Source organism: Anopheles maculipalpis, chromosome 3RL (assembly GCF_943734695.1).
Source record: "Anopheles maculipalpis chromosome 3RL, idAnoMacuDA_375_x, whole genome shotgun sequence".
Classification (NCBI taxonomy): Eukaryota; Metazoa; Arthropoda; class Insecta; order Diptera; family Culicidae; genus Anopheles; species Anopheles maculipalpis.
In genome coordinates this window covers 78,176,355-78,193,203 of record NC_064872.1, presented here as the reverse complement: position 1 = coordinate 78,193,203, position 16,849 = coordinate 78,176,355, and the positions used below count along the sequence as shown (strand labels likewise).

Genomic DNA, 16,849 nt, shown 5'->3' with positions numbered 1-16,849 from the left:
AAAATTGAATTTTTGTCCTCGTCGTGTTTCGCCGTATACCATTCGAAAGGGCCAAACAAATACGTACAAAAGGAAAAACAAACTACGACCCAAAGCCTTCAAATATTTCCATCATCATGAACCGAAGCAAATGTGTAGTGTGTGTGTGTGTGTGTGTGTGTGTGTGTGTGTGTGTGTGTGTGTGTGTGTGTATATATATATATGTGTGTGTGTGTGTGTGTGTGTGTGTGTGTGTGTGTGTGTGTGTGTGTGTGTGTGTGTGTGTGTGTGTGTGTGTGTGTGTGTGTGTGTGTGTGTGTGTGTGTGTGTGTGTGCACAGGAGTTTTTGGCCGCTTTAACGATGCGAAACGAGGATCCTCCAAACAACGAAAAAAGAAAACGGGTTGTGCGAAAGTATCAAATCAAACCCTAAGCTGTTGGTAAGTTAGGCAAACTACGAGCTAAATAGTAAATGAAACAGCCCCAGACAGGAAACGTACAGCAAAAAAATGCTATATTCCTCTGGCAGCAACTGTTATGGGTAAATAAATGTGTGGAGAAAATGAGACATCCCATTTCTCGATGTCATCGAGAAGCCGAACCCCAATGGGACCCTCTTCTTTCCCAAAAACGAAACCTAACCTTCGGTAAGGACAGCTACCCATTTTACCGGTCAACTAGGGTCAATGTGGACCCGCCAACACAGCGAATGTGTGCGTACAAATAAAGCTATCTTCGGCGGTCTTTTTTTTTTACTTAACGAAATGAGCTGAAAATTGGAAAGTTCATTGGAAATTGGTGATTCGTTGCCGTCACCACCAAGTTGAGCGCAAATGGGGGTTTTTCGATTATTTTACTCCTTAATTGGTAATCGTTTTTGTATTATTGTACTTCAACTTACAGGATGCCCCCGAAAGTATAAGGCACGATTTCTAAATGACGTTTTTTAGTAAACGGATGATGTAAAACAGCTGATGCTCGAAATGCTCGATTGTTTACAACTGTGTCCGAAAAGTAAGGTGACATTGGATGTCAAATTTCACACGGTAAAAGAAGCTCCTTGGTTTTATTTTTCGTTTGTCGATACGCATGTTTTTGACAGTTCTGTCACGTTTCAAGTCACAACATAAAACCCAGGCTAGGAGTTACAATTTTTCAGGAGTTTTCGGAGCTGCGTGAAGTTTTTTTGTCCATATTGATCATGTCCAAGTTTGTGGAGCAGCGCGCATGTATCAAATTTTGTTTGCGCAATGAAATAAACGCTGCGGACACATTGCGGATGTTACAAAAAGCCTTCGGGGAAAAAATATGTCGAAGAAAAATGTGTACAAATGGCCATGAGAAGGTCGAAGACGAGGACCGCCCGACACCATCCACCTGGAACAGGGGAGACACCATGTACCTCGACCGAGGAGTGGGAGAAGAGGTGGAAGAGGTGTATTGCATCGGAAGGGGATTACTTCGAAGTTGATGACCTTCATTTGGCCTAATAAAAAAAATATTTAAGAAAACTAACTAGTGCATTGAATAATTTGTTTTTCGAAAGCGTCTGGGACGACGCAATGCGACGCATTTCCGTCGAAAAGCGCAAAAGCATTTTGCACAAATGGTGCTCGACTCCTAACATTTCGCAAAATCAATTAGCGAAACTTGAAGGTGTGTGTATCGGGGCCGTCGTTTCGGGAGAAGTCCAGCTTCGAGGATGCGCCGAAAAGTGGCCGAAATCCTGGCCCTGTCGATCAATAGTTGGACCGCGGAATAGCAAAAGTGTTCAAGCAAAAGAAAGCAAAGTTATATTCGCGATGTAGCTCATAAACTGGGTACATCAAAAAGTAACATGCATAGAAACCGAAACCGGAGTGCAAAGCAGCTGCTTGCGTTAAATATCGGGCTCGGAAGCTGTACGAAAAGCTGCTGTGTCGCCGACATCCTGTGCCTGAGAGCCAGGATGTCGAAGAAGTCAACAAATCTTTATTTGCGCCTTTTGCGAATGCGGGACGATGTCCGAACCGTTTGTGACAACGGAGACGATGCCCGGACCGATACCTACAGCCAGAAGTGTTTGAATCGATGTTTGCTGCCCATGATGCGCAAACATGTTGTGTTCCAGTGTTCTTTTGGCCGGAAATGGCCTCTGTTCACTATGCCAAAGACACGATCGCACAGTATGAAGAACATAAGGTATGGTACATGTCGAAAGAAAAGAATGTCATTTCAAAGCTGCCGAGAACATCGACAGTTTACAAAAAGACTGGAAGAAAGTGTCGAAAATCGTTCGGGACAAGTCCGTGCTGAACCTCAAGGGAGGAGTCGGATCAAAAATGCGATCATTAGCGCACTTTGAACACGTTTAAATATTAAAATAGGAATTTTATCTTCTTCCAATAAAATTGAAACAATTCTTCCCAATAAAAGGGGCTTTCGAGCCTAATTTTTCCCAGTGAAATAAGTGCTTCAACGCAAACCAGTCGCAAAGTATTGAGCAAAGGAAGACCACAACTTAACCACTGCCGAGTATACTGCAGGGAACGACCAATCTAGATCGCACAGTTTTACAGTTCGATCCCTTCTTTCCGGTCTCCAGAGTGGCAGCAATCGTGCTGTGCTCTTCTGGGCTTATTTAATTAGCGTCTGGTCATCGACGACAGAAAAGTGTCCTACCCGAAGTCTTTTCCGATAATAAGCGAAGGGACCCCCAAAAAAGAATTACCGACAGGATATTACACTTTCTCTAATGCGTTTCTCGTTCTTGAATAGGGCATTAGGGACCAGGGAGCCAACCAAATGGTGATCATAAAGTAGCTACCCTCGCTGGCTGGGGTGGCTGTCCGAAACTGTCCTTTGCAACGGTCTACTCCCTCCAGACTTTTCTCTCTCTTTCTCGCTCTCTCTTTCCCTTCCCACACAAAAAAGGTTCACATGAAAGCAAGCAGGAGTAAGTGTGTTTGACAGTTTTTTGAGGAGGAGATACCCTTTCCATTTTCTTTGGGGGAAAAATGGTCCCTCCGCATGGAACACCATCCTATCGATTCCACGAAAATTTCCACCAAAATCCATAAAATCCTTTCCAATCCACACGTCTAAAAGCTGCTTTACGCTAAAATGTCTTCATTTCACAACTGTGGTAGCTGCTCCCTCCTTCTGAAGCCTCGCCAAAATGCACCGTTGCCACCGTAAGACGAAACACTTTGCAAAAAAAAAGGGATGAGATGAAACGAAGATGGTCCACCATCGTCGTGATACGCTCTAATTATGTCGCCATCCAATCAAAACATAATGGCCCACCGCGTCAGCAAGTTTTTCCCCGAATGGTGATGAGCGAACACCGAATGGGATGCACTTGGCAAGGGGGAAGAAGGGACGGGACGACTGGGAAAACGTGCAAACGTGACCGTATCGTCAAATTCACACCCTAAGCGCCCTGGATAGATATAGAGGTGTCATGCTTTGTTGCCAGTCTCTCGAGGGTTTGGTGATCTTCTCGGTAAATATATCATTTTTCGTGTTGCAAACTGACGGTGTAATCAGTGCAATAAATTTCAAAAAAGGGGTTCAACTTTTTTCAGCAGATGGTGTCTAAAAAGAAAATTAATTGTAATATAATATTCGAGAAGATCAACTCTAAAAGATATTAATAAATGTTTCGAAATGAAGCAATAACATCTTTACGCCGAGAAATAAGACTTCACATCTAGAATTTCAACCTTAAAAACTCAAACACATAGTCCCATCCACACAGCGAAACACAACTGGGACGGCATAACGACGATACTGATGCAAAAGTATGCTCTACAACAGGCAAACGGCAAACGAAATAGTAATGCCATCCCACGCAAGCAACAAATCCGTGACATTCCCGATCAACGACATGATCTCGACGTCGTCACCAGCGCCACATACTCGTACATAACATCAACCACGTTCAAATGCCACAGCGAAGTATCTAACGACTGAGGCTAACCAACCGATATGACCGAAGTAACTTTTTTTTCCGTGCAAAAGGTTCTCCCCCCGCAAAGACTTTTGACGCCGGCGTGTTGCGGTTTGGTGCATATCTTTAAACCCCGGATTCCCCCGATTGGTTTGGTAACATGCGCCCGGGAAAAGAAGAGGTTCTGAGCTAAAGAAGAAGACGCATGCAATGCTGAACTGAAGGGTGGAAAGTTAAAGTGTTCACTTCAGTAAACGTTTCTAATATGATGAATGAAGCAGAAAAAAGGAAAATATAAAGGAAAGAAGGGTAACAAGTAGAAGAAAATTTCGTTTAAACTAAATCATTGGACACTAGAAGTGTTTTCAGATGCAATCTGATATTTTTATACGAATGTTTGACATTTTGGAGTATAATCACACTCACAACGTTTTGGCGTTCGACCAGTTGTGATGTTTACCAAAAAAATTGAATTAACCCTTAAACATTTTCGTACGATCATTTTTCACAACTTTCGACGTGGACTTTTCAAGACAAGACTGCTTAGAAGAACTCAAATATTTGTATGGCGATGAAGGACCGTCCTATAGCGCTGTTAAAAACTACTTACTTACTTACTTACTTATCAGGCTCTACAACCGCTTTGCGGTCTTGGCCAGCAGAATGCGGAACCGCTCATGGTCCCTCGGCGTCGTCCACCAATCCGTTATCCCGGCCTTGATGGCAGATGATTCCGCGCCATCCTCCCACCTCAATCTGGGCCTACCACGCCTCCTCTGTCCGTGTGGACGGCCTAAAAGGACTTTCTGAGCAGGGTCGTGGGTCTTCAACCTCGTGTGGGTCTTCAACCTCGAGCCAAATCCTACGAATGTTATCCATGGAAGAAGCACTTCGAAGCAAATGGTCGCCTCTGTTTCTTCGGCAAAATTGATCACCTGGCGACTGTTCCACTTGAGCAACGTAGGACGATCAGTTCTGAATGTTACACCACAATTTGTTTGTCATAATTTCTTCAGAGAAATTCGAAAAACGAACAACAGAACGGAACAACACGGATCATTCTTCACCATGGCAATGCGAGCTGGCTCAAACCATCGCTTATTTGACCGGCCAAAACGTCGAATTGGTAGGTCATCCGTCTTAGAGCCCTAACTTGGCACCAAATGACCCTTTTATCATTTCAAAAATGCAAAAATTTTGTCCCCTGAAAATGCTGTTGAAGCGTTCAAAACCCGCCTTTTGGAGGTATCGTAATCAGAACTGCAGAACACTTTGAAAAAGGATAAAGCAAATGTTGATGATAAATAAATGCATTTTCATTGCACAAAAGTAAAATAGAAGAATAGTTCTTCAACAACAAACATTTCTACCTTCATTTAACTTATTCGTGGTTCAACTTTTTATCACTTCTCATCTTTCGTTAAGCTGGGTCAAAAGAAAAAAAATTGTTAAGCTAAAAGTAATCATTTTACATTTTACAACAAGACAAAATAAAAGAAAGATGCACCGAATAAGCTAGAAAAAAATGAATAAATATTGAATATAAGAAAAATAAATCACTGTACTCAACCATTTACATATCTTAAAACAATCACGTGCTTGTCACCAATAAAGGTACTAAACCGGGCAATGTAAATCGCCACGATGCTCCAAACAAGCTAACCAGACTATTACAGAGTGCATTACACCTTACCATGATACTTTGGCAAACGGCAACCTGTTAGTAATATGCATCTCTTGCGATAGGAACAGACACCCAGGGCTAGCCTCTGGCCTTTTTTACGACTCTTTCCCCAGAGCGGTTGTTACAAAACCTCATCCATAAACCCCATCTCCCATTTGCTTCTTCCTGATATGGTGCAAAAAGACAGGTGCAGCACAGGCTAAACAACGCAACCACAATGCATTCGTGCGGTGGCCAACAGCATACACACTGCTGCATGGCTCGTTTTGGCTCGTAGATGCACTGCACCACCAACCGCCCCGCCATCAGATGCAGAGTGTCCGCATCCGCTTCAGAAACCGGTAATGGCCTGATTACGTGCCAGCCACGTAGTCGTCATCGCCGTCGTCGTCGTTTGTCGGTGGTGATGGAAACACTAATTAGTGCCCACAGCATAACACACACACACGCAGACCCTGGTGCCCGACAGATCAACACAGTGCATACGCACCACCCCTTTTGGTTTTTTACCACACACACACACAGGCGCGCGCGCTCCACGTGTCTGCATATGAGAAGGAAGGATGACCCTTCCAGGATTGCGAAACCGGGAGCAATTCGCATCGCAGGTGAACCAAATGAAAGCACTTTTCTTTTGCACGTGGTAAAGGAAAAACAAAACCAAATGGAAAAAAATATTACACACACCCGAGCGTTGTACCAACCATAACTACCATTCGTAATCGAATGGAGAGAAGAAATACTGGTTGTGTAAGTGCAGAGTTTTCCACCATTCACAGTGAGTAGTGCACTTTGTTTTTGTGTGTTACGATTTCCGAACAAAACACCTCACAGTTCGTCTGTCTGGTGCAGACCACGGGCAAAAGGAAAAACTGTGTCGTGTCGGTCCGCGTAATCGTTTCCCAGGCCCTTGGGTGGGATGGAAAGGGGGAGTTTTGTTGTAATAAATTTCCAAACTGACCATTTTTATGGCATTTACTGACAGTCAAAGAAAGAGAATAAATTCCCACCCATTTTTGGCTAGGTGAAGACAGAAAACAAAACAATGATGGCAGTTTTTATTTGTTTATTGTTGTTGCATTTAAGTGAAGGTTTCTTTCTTTCTTCCTGTTTTTGTATTTGTATAGCATTTAACAATTAGTAAATGCTCAGCATTGTGTTACATAAATGCACAGAAAGATAGTGATAAAATGCTAAAATCCTATTCAGCGGTCTCTCCAATTCCTTGGCTTCGCGGATGACATCGACATCATCGGACGGACAACTGTGGCGGTGTGCGACGCGTACACCCGACCGAAATGCGAGGCCAATAGAATTGGATTGAGGATCAATGCGACGAAAATCAATGCGAAAAAATACCTGCGTTGCTGGTCGGAGATCGGATGCAGCCGTAAATGGAAGACTGCAGCCCTAGACCAAGTCTCCTGGAAATGGATTGGCGACCTGGCCATGTCGATGCAACGTGCTCAATCCTGAGCAGTCCAAGAAGAAGAAGAAGATTTTTTAAAAAGTAGTGAAAGTCTGAAAGTAGTTTTGTTCTTCGAATCATGATAAACGCTGCTAGCGTTTATCGAAACAAAATGACGGCTTAGTCAGCAAAAAAAGCATTAAATTTTTGTCGAGCAATCAAAACCGAAATTTTTATTCAAACAGATGTCGGACAAACGGTTTGTTTAGATTATTTTTAAGCTTTCTTATGCAATTATGTAAAATAGAAATTAGTCCACATGAGTGGATTGATAGGATGGATAAGGTAGGTTTTGATGCCGGGGTCCTGCCGTGTGAAGAACGGCGCCTCACCACAGAACCACCAACTGATTTTACACAGTTGTAAAGCCTTATTTAGACACGCATTACGGAATTTGTTTAGCTGTTTCGTTTTAACTTCTTATAAATAGTAGTCACGTCGGTCTTCACACAGCAGCACTGGAGTTCAAATCCCATCCAGACTGTTCGCCCGTAGTGAGCACTGACTACGTGGTATCGGCAAATGATGGCCGGCGTAACCTAGAAGGTGGGTAAAACAAGAAATACTTGACTGTTTGATAGAAGTCGTCTGAAAAATTATCTAATTTCCAGGCTGAAGTCCTCATAAACTCCGTTATGTATGAGCAAAAAGATAGGTGCCATAGAGCAAGAAAAAAATCGTTTCTTTGTGATACAATAAATTCATTTCAACAACCTTTGAATTTAAAAATTTTCGTATAAAAGGAAGATGTGTTTGTAAAATTTGGAATCGGTTATCAATATAGGTTTCACAGTTAAGCAATCAATTCCACCGTGAGGGACAAGAGAACAAAAAAAAAGGCAAAAAAGTTTGTTATCAAACGGATCCAAAACAAATGAATAAAACCACTTTCAAACAAATCTCCCCAAAACACAATTTAGAGCCGCAAACACGAAAAAAAAAATCGCGGAAAAACAAACCCTAACCGATTTTGGGTTCAAAATTAAAGAAAAACAGAAAATTGATAGAAAAGAAGCATGCTGCCGGTATTGGTGCGGGGGGATCATGTAATGCAACCGGAAAAGAGGGTTACAAGCTGGCCACCTTCCACCACGAAAATCCACCGTTTGTTCGGCATTAATAACACTGCGAAAACAAAATAAAGAGAGGTAAAAAACGGCTCAATGGACCCCGAACCTGGACTTCCATAGAGAATAGCGTTTTCTGAAAATTTGTACAAAAACAAAAATACCACAAATAAATAGAATCACATAAAATGTAAGCCAACCAACCCAAGCCAGCTTGTAACGGTCGCTCCCACAGCCGCAACAACAAAAAAAACACACACACAACCGAGTAACAGACTACTGATGCCATGCCAAGCCGGCCAGACTACTTCCTCCCTATTGTTGTGCACTTTTACTTCCTCCTATTGTGCAATAAAGGGGCTGGCGCTACACACGCTACGCCAGAAGACAACATCATTTTCACTTTTTCTCGTCACGTCACGATCAACGAACGGAAGGGAACGGAGAAGGCAAGAGAAGATGAAAAACCAACCCCCAAAAAGGGAAAAGAAGCGGCAGCAGCTAACGAAAGCTCGTCGAACATGCCTCAAATGGAGTACGCGGAGCCACTAAGTTATCCAAAAGTAGTGAACATCGCCATTTAAAAAAAAACCTCAGCACACCACACAGCCCATACATAACCCCTTTTTTCCGCATACCTTTCCCCTAACCCCTCCCCTAAAGAAACTCCCGTGGCGCTGGAAACTGTTTGCGAAAAAGATGATCAAATGATGAGATGGAGATGGAACGAAAGCTCCACTGCACGGAAGCTTTTCCGCTTTTTCTCCTGTTGCGTGCTTTTTACGGTGGAAAAAAATGATGTGAAGCAGTCAATAGAAAAAAAAAAAAACAGCCACATGAAAGAACATAAATTCCTTCGACGAAACGAAAATGAAACTTCGGTAAAACCCGGCAAACACATAACCTCAATTTTTTTTTCAACCTCCACCTGATCGTTGCGTATTCGCCGATGTGGAGAGAAAAGGCAGAAGAAAAGCACCATTGGCAGCAACTAGCGCAACTAGACACGCGCGCACACACACACACAGTCGATCGACAAGTGAACCATTTTCAATTTCCAACCGACCGAAACGAGGAAAAGAGAAACTGGACTGGCGTGGTAAAATCCCTACCTTACGAAGGCATGGACATGGTAGTTAGTAAAACCTGATGGGAAACGACCAATGTGTCTAGTGCTTCCTGTTCGCGGACGAAGAAGAAACTGGGCACTGTTAGCAGCGTACGATGATCTAACCTAGTGTAAGGCGGCTAGTCGTTTTAGCTGACTTACATTAAATGCGTTGTAACACTGGGATGTGGATTAAACACTCATATTACTATCCAAAGCAACAGGAAGTAGTATTTTTTTATTAGTTGTTGGAGGAAAAGAAAGAAAATGTAAGAAAAACAGCAGGATTGAGGTTAGGATTACCTACTTGGCGGCGTCAGTCTTCACATGACAGGACCTTGGTTCAAATCCCATTCTATCCGTTCATTTCTGTGGCTCACACAAGAATTATGAAAATATTTAGATTTTTATAGATATATCTCATAATTCGAACTTTAATCTACACCTGATCCAGCCAACGAACTCGCTGCGCTCCCAGACGCCTCGTGCCGAACTGGGAGTCACTGACGTATACCGTCTTAGCAGGGCATGAGTCCGGCATCCTCATAACATGCCTCAGCCATCGTATCCTGCCGGTCTTTGCTACCATCAGGATGTCCGGTTCTCCGTATAGCTCAGCAAGCTCGTGGTTCATGCTTCTTCTCCACACTCCATGCTCGAACACACCGCCAAAGATGGTCCGGAGGATGCGTCGCTCAAACACGCCAAGAGCGTTTGCAACCTCCGCTCGGATGGTCAAAGACTCTTGGCCATACAGGACCACCGGGCGAATCAGTGTGCGATATATTTCATTTCGTGCAGTCTCGAAGTCTTCTGGATCTCAGCAGACGGTGAAGGCCGTAGTAGGCACGATTCCCCTGAACAATGGGTCTCCGGATTTCGCTGCTGACATCGTTATCCGAAGTTACGGCAGTCCCAAGATAGCAGAACTCCTCTACCACCTCGAGGTTGTCGCCGTCGACTAACACGCTGCTTCCCACTAGGGCTCTGTCACGATCAGAGCCTCCGGCAAGCAGATATTTTTCTTCGTCGCATTGATCATCTATCCAATTCTTGCTGCTTTACGTTTCAGTCGGGTGTACGCCTTACGATTACGATCATAAGAATATCCGAAGCCCGCTACCCACATCAACAGTGAGGACTGTCTACCCAACTACGTGGTATCTTCTTCTTGGCTTGACGCGCCTTTTAGGTCACGCCGGCCATCAGATGGCTTACTATACTTGACGATACCACGTAGTTGGATAGTCAGTCCTCACTAAAGGATGGTTTTGAACCCCAGCCCTGCCGTTTGAAGACCGGCGCCGATGTCGCCTACAAGCAAAAAACAAATGACCATTTTTCCAAAATTTTTAAATTTATTATCAATTCTTTAAAATCTTCTTACGATTTTCAAGGTTCTTCCACGGATTGACGATGGATCTGTAAAAAAAAAGTCACCAGCTACAGACGTTCATCCCCGACCGACGCTCGATGCTGTATTTGTTGGTGCACAACAAGGCGCTCCTTCAGCCTGTACAGTCTGCTGCCAGCAAGGGACTCTGGAGCACAAGTTTTCCCTGTGCTCTAGGGTGTCTAGTGTTTTCTATATATTTTTGTTACAAAAAACGATATGTTTTTCATGCTGCTTATAAAAGTGTTTTTTTTTTAACAATTGGCTTTTTCAGGTTTTTGATTTTTGCTTTAATGTTTATTTTAAAAATCATTGTTGATGTTTCCGACCACCTTCTCCTTATGATCTGTTTGTACAAATTTCCTTTTTTGTTTTTCCAAAATGTTCAATATAATTTGTCCCTCTTTGTTGTTTTGTTACCTTTTTCAAATCTTAACGTGTCTCTTGGCTCTTGTTTATCTCTTCATATTTCTAATTTATAAACATATTTTTACAACTCTCTTTACCATTTATCAAATATCCTTTTCACACGTCTCTACCCTTTACAAATCATCATCCTTCTTCGACTAGTAAATAAAGTAAATACGAAATAATAAATTACCAAACGATATCCTTTTTTTTTTGCTTCTTCTATACCCCTAAGAAATCGACACCCAATTACACACTGTGACGTGACTGGTGGTGGTGTCTATACCAAACTTCCAATTGCCATACCCAATAATCCACTCTCTTGCAGGCCACCATCCTCAGACTCGGATTCGCTCAGACGACAAAGCTCAAAGTACTCAAATCCGTGAATAATTACTCCCGAAGTTAGGGAAAAAAGGGAAAGAAAAAAAACGAGCGTACAACTCGCAGAAGAAAAAAGGTTGCCACACGGTTAGCACACACAAAAAAAAACCTCCCTCTGTAAACGCGGTGGCTAAACTTGGGGTGAAATGTAAATTTATCATCAACTTTTCCGGCAGCAGCGTAACAAAACATCATAAACCATCCGAGATTTTACTTTTTTTCCTTTTTGCGAGGCAGAGAATGAGAGAGCTCAGCTCAGGCTTGATGCGGTGACCGGGAGCCACAGTTGTCCTTTGCACTTTTTTTTCTCTTTTGCTGATTATTAATTTTCAGATTCTGCTACAAATTATGATGTATACAGTGAGGAAACAGAACACCGACTTTGGAAGAAAAAAATGCAGTTTTGTCCATGTAAAAGCACTGCGTCAACAAGAAGGGTTCTGAAAATGGGAGAAAAACTGTGCGCTTTCCATCCAAAACTAGACCTGGCTAAAAGGGCGAATGAAGCAAATGTCCTTCATGGGAGCGAGAGAGAAAGAGAGAGAGAGATACACGGTGGCAATGGTTATATTATCCTTTCATTCCATTTCCACAAACAACTCTTCCGGTAGAGTACAACTTCTGGCACACAAGGTCGCGCTTGTCTAGCTGTGCCTTATAATGATAAAAAAACTCGCTGTTTTCCGCTGTAGTAAACCTCTAAACAGCACCAATACGCCACGACCCAAACCAAAAAAAAAAATGTCCCATCCTTTCTAGCCTACGAAATTCACCAGGAAAAGGTTGTACTTGCCTCCCAATCAAAAAAAAAAAAAGTCCCCTTCTTGGTGACATTTTCATTTCATTTAATTGGGATCCACCCGGAACCACCTTGAAGCACCATAAGCTTCCCAACATGATTACCCCCAAAATTTCGCCGCCCCTTTCCCTGCAATCCGCTATTGACCACTCAAAAAAAAAAGGGAAAAAAGCAGCATAAAATAGAAAATAAAAACGAAAGTCATTATCTCCATCGTTTCTTACCCATTTTGTGGGTTTGTTTTATCACAGGCTTGGGTTGTTCGTCGGAAGCTCCTGGAGAATATTATTATCAAACTCAAAAGAGAACACTCGCTCGCTGTAATACATTGCACCCAGAAGGACCCTTCTGCTTCTGCTCTTCCACACCGTTAGGGTGGATGTTAGGAGGGGGAGGACTTAATACTGTTATTGCTGTCAACATATCCGGATGAGCAAGAACGGGAGTCGCTGTGGACTGAACATCAGCCCCAAAAAAATCGTTACAAACAGCGGCTAAGACACACACACACATGATCCTTTGCCCCACCTGCGATCGTGTGTCTTGTACGGGGAGTGTTAAAGAGGAAACAAGCACACACACACACACGCACAGGGACGGTAAAAAGGGTAATCATAAACAGAACGCCCTTCACAGCATTAGCTAATGTTTTCTTCGCCCTTCTGCCAGCCAAGTAGCAAACAAGAAGTTGATTATTTTTTATGCTGATAGAGGATCCTTCTTGCTTCACTGTCAACGGGCATAGTACAAGTGGCGCAGGAATCCCAGTAATACGCCGGGAGCTCGGTTGCTTTTCATTCGACTCACGTAAAAACCTGATTAAAGCTTTTGGAGGGTAGCAAAAGACAACGAATTGGTGACATTTTTTTAGCTTTCATTCCATCGCCAAATTAATTTAGAAGCTCCAATAACCTTTTCGGCTAAATGTCGCTACAAATGTACGAATGATTATATGGCTTGTAAAAAAGCGAGGGGAGAATTACTTTGTGATGTGTGTAAGGATGATGATTTTGGCTACAGCAATGGCGACCTTTTTCAAGCAGCAAAATGAGTCCTAGTAGAGTTTTTTATTTAAGTTTTGTGAGTTGAGTGTGTGATTTTCTCAAAAATACATTTCATCAAAGCAAAGCTGGGCATGGAATCCCGTGTCTCCCAGGAGGCAGAACTTACTATTAAGCTGCGAGTCATAGAACACCCCAAAACGGCAGGCTTCTACAACCTCTCCAGATGGTAGCGCTAAAGATGAAGAACCTCCTGTTTCAGCCGATAGAGGATAAACGCCCAATGATTGTAATATTGCCAACCATCACTCAGGACATAAAATCTGCAAGTCTAATAAGCCATTCGATTGCTGGCGCTTAACCTAGCGTGGTCAAGAAGCCCTTAAGCCAAGAAGAAGACAACATACCAGGGTTACTAACACTACTAGGTCAAATCGCAACTTAAAATAATCAACAGTGCTTGTATTATTAGACCTGTAGAAAGCATTTGACACAGTTTGGCACCAGGGTCTGATATACTACTGTGACCGAAAAATAAAGCGACTTGGCGTTTTTTTCTTAAATGTTTTTTTTTTTTATTAGGCCAAATGAAGGTCATCACCTTCGAAGTAATCCCCGATCCGATGCAATGCACCTTTTCCATCTCTTCTCCTACTTCTCGAAGCAGGTGGAAAACGCGAATGCAGGGATGTCCTTTAGTTCCGCCGTCACTGCGGCTTCTATATCCTCGATAGTGTCAAAACGGTGTATCTGAAGCGGCCGTTGTAGCTTGTTGAACAGTCAGAAGACGACTGGTGTCGGATCTGGTGGATACGGCGGTTGCGGAACAATATGTGTGACAGTTGTCGCGAAAAACTCCCTCAAAATGATGACACCAGGCGAGATTTCATCCGGTTCAACCCCAAAATATCGTTCAGGATGGTGTAGACCGAGGCTTTGGAAACCCAACACTTTCCGAAAGATCTCGTATCGTCTACCGACGATTGTTGATCACCAAATCCTGAATTTGGACGACGTGGGCGTCGTCTGTCGAAGTGGATGGGGTCTCCCTGGACGGTCCTCGTCTTCGACCTTCCCATTTGCCATTTTTTCCATTTGCACACATTTTCTTCGACATAGATTCTTCGCCGAAGGCTTTTTGGCAGCGTTTATTTCATTGCGCAAACAAAATTTGATACATGCGCGCTGCTCCACAAACTTGGACATGGTCAATATGAACAAAAACACTTGGCGCAGCTCCGAAAACTCCTGAAAAATTGTAGCTCCTAGCCTGGAGTTTATGTTGTGACTTGAAACGTGGCAGAACTGTCAAAAACATACATATTGACAAACGAAAAATAAAAACAAAGAGCTTATTTTAGCGCGCGAAATTTTACATCCAATGTCACCTTACTTTTCGGACACAGTAATGTATTCACAACTCAAAACGCCTATCAAAACGGATGAAGTACAGAACATAACAGCCGCTGCAATAAACGCAAGGCTCCGACTGTTTAATCATGCCATAAGACTGGCACCGGGTGATCCGATTTTAGAGACTGGGATAACGAATTGGCAAGCGGTTGACAACATACGACTTTGTACATTTTGAAGGACTTCCACAGCTTGTTAAGAGGCAGTTGTAGCGCCTGATAAGCAAATGAATGAATAATAAATTGTTTTAATCTAAATTAATCATATTAATCGTGAAACTAACACGTTTCATAGTGATAAGAGCTTTCTGTTCAATTTCCCATTGAAACACGGGTTTGTCTCCAACACAATCGATCGTCTGGAAAACAATAAACGTCAGCTAATCAGTTCAACCTAGCTCGCGCCGTAACGTTTCATTATCGTCGGACAAGATGTTGTGACACAAAAAAAGACAGAATATCTCAAAACGATTTAAAAATAGACGATTTGCAATCCAAAGCTGATCTGATAAAAAACGATTCATCACGAAACCCGCACACCCCCACCATCTTTTTTGGCCACCGATCAATGGATTATCTTGTAGGCACGTTTTTAAAATGTCTCCATTTCCATCACGACCCTGTGGTGCTGCGTTGTGTGCTATTTTTGGGGGACGTACACGTTTGGAAACGAGCCCAGGACTCAGGACACGCTCCAAAATCCATATTGCCACCTAATTTCGCTTTGTCATCGATTGCTGTCGCCGGTCAAGCGAGCCATACGTTGACCAGTGTTCCAAAGCTGGTTCCACCACGCAACCGAAGAGACAAAGGAAAAAAGAACTCGCTTCACGGTGTCGAAAAGCTGCTGTCAGCTGCTCCTGCTCTACCTCAAGTGAAAAGCTTTGGCGGCCACTGGTCCGGATCTAATAAAGCCCACCAAACCCACCTTCGCCTTTCCCTTTTTCGGACAGACGCTGTCCCCTGGAGGCTTTTACTGTGCTCGGGGTGCCTCTAAAAGCATATTAAATAGCAATCCCATCGGATTCCTGCATAATGCCTTCGGGCGAGGAAGCAACCGAAGCACCCGGAAGGCTGCAAATTTTGCTGGCCAGTGTGCGGGAAAAGATGGCGCGCAAGACGGCGTTCGTTTAGGATTTTAATGACTTTCCACATTTTCCACACGCACCGTACCGATGGTCTGTCGCGCCATTGCAAATTGCTACATTTTCGAGCAAAAAACGCGGCGGCGACCGGCCAAGATCGGGAGCAAATTACTTCAAATGTCCTTCATGTCGCGTTCATGATTTGCAGGGTGGACGCAATTTAGCAGCACATTCGTGGCTCAGAATTCACGGCGGGTAAGGGTGGTAGAAAGCTGGAAAGAACAACCGCACCGAGAAGAGTGCGAATTGGACGAGAAATGCTGACGAGACGGCATCGAGCAGCCCACGGAGGGCGCATGAATCATGCAAGAATTCGTCGGGCGAGCTGGCACGCGCGTGACCATTTTTGCTGCTTCGAACCATATGCAAACAACATCCTTTTTTGCGGACTCGAGCTGCAACTCTGACGTCAGCAGAGAATTCTCCAGCTCGTAACGTGCACCATCATGTTTCGCTATGGCAATGGAACCGATGCAATGCTGCTGCTGCTGTCGTCGTGTGTATCTCCACAGACACAACCCCCCCTCCCCTAAGAGGCACGCAATATGGGCATTGTTTAACGATAAGAGACGGGTGAAATGGCGATTGAATGGCGCACATATGGAACAAAAAGTGCAAAAGAAGCTTCGTACTTACCTTGTGTCTTAGCTTTCAAACACATTACATTTCCTTCCGGGCGCCAAAACAGCAGACACGCACACACACATACATACACACGCGCACGCACCGTTTTCTGGGATATGCCGCGCACAGGAAGATCCCAAGCTGATGACACCTGAACCTTCCGAAACACAACAAAATGATCACGCGCTGTCACGGACACGCGCCGTCGTCTCACGCTGCGAGTGAGCTGTGAGTGCGAGAGATACGAATGAGCGATGATCTTCGCACAATGATCTTCCGTGATCTCGCGAGATGACAGTTGGCACACAATAGATGCGCGCGATGCCACACACACGCGCGCGCACGATTGTGAGCGCGGTTAGAAAGATTTTTTTTTCTCCACTCAACGCAATACCCGGGACTGGGTGCCAAAAAGCACACGCACTTACACCCCTCAATCAAGCGCA

General features: G+C 43.7%; 2 protein-coding genes across 2 annotated transcripts in view; both read right to left on the bottom strand.

Moving 5' to 3' along the window:
* Positions 1–16,489, bottom strand: part of LOC126561318 (uncharacterized) — a 42,755-nt gene extending 26,266 nt beyond the window's left edge. The window contains exon 1 of the mRNA XM_050217392.1: positions 16,416–16,489. The gene's annotated coding sequence lies outside the window, so the exon portion shown is untranslated. The remainder of the gene's footprint in view (positions 1–16,415) is intronic.
* LOC126562251 (tubulin alpha-8 chain-like) overlaps positions 1–16,849 on the bottom strand; it is a 395,370-nt gene that overhangs the window by 346,811 nt on the left and 31,710 nt on the right. The gene's annotated exons all lie outside the window — the stretch shown is intronic.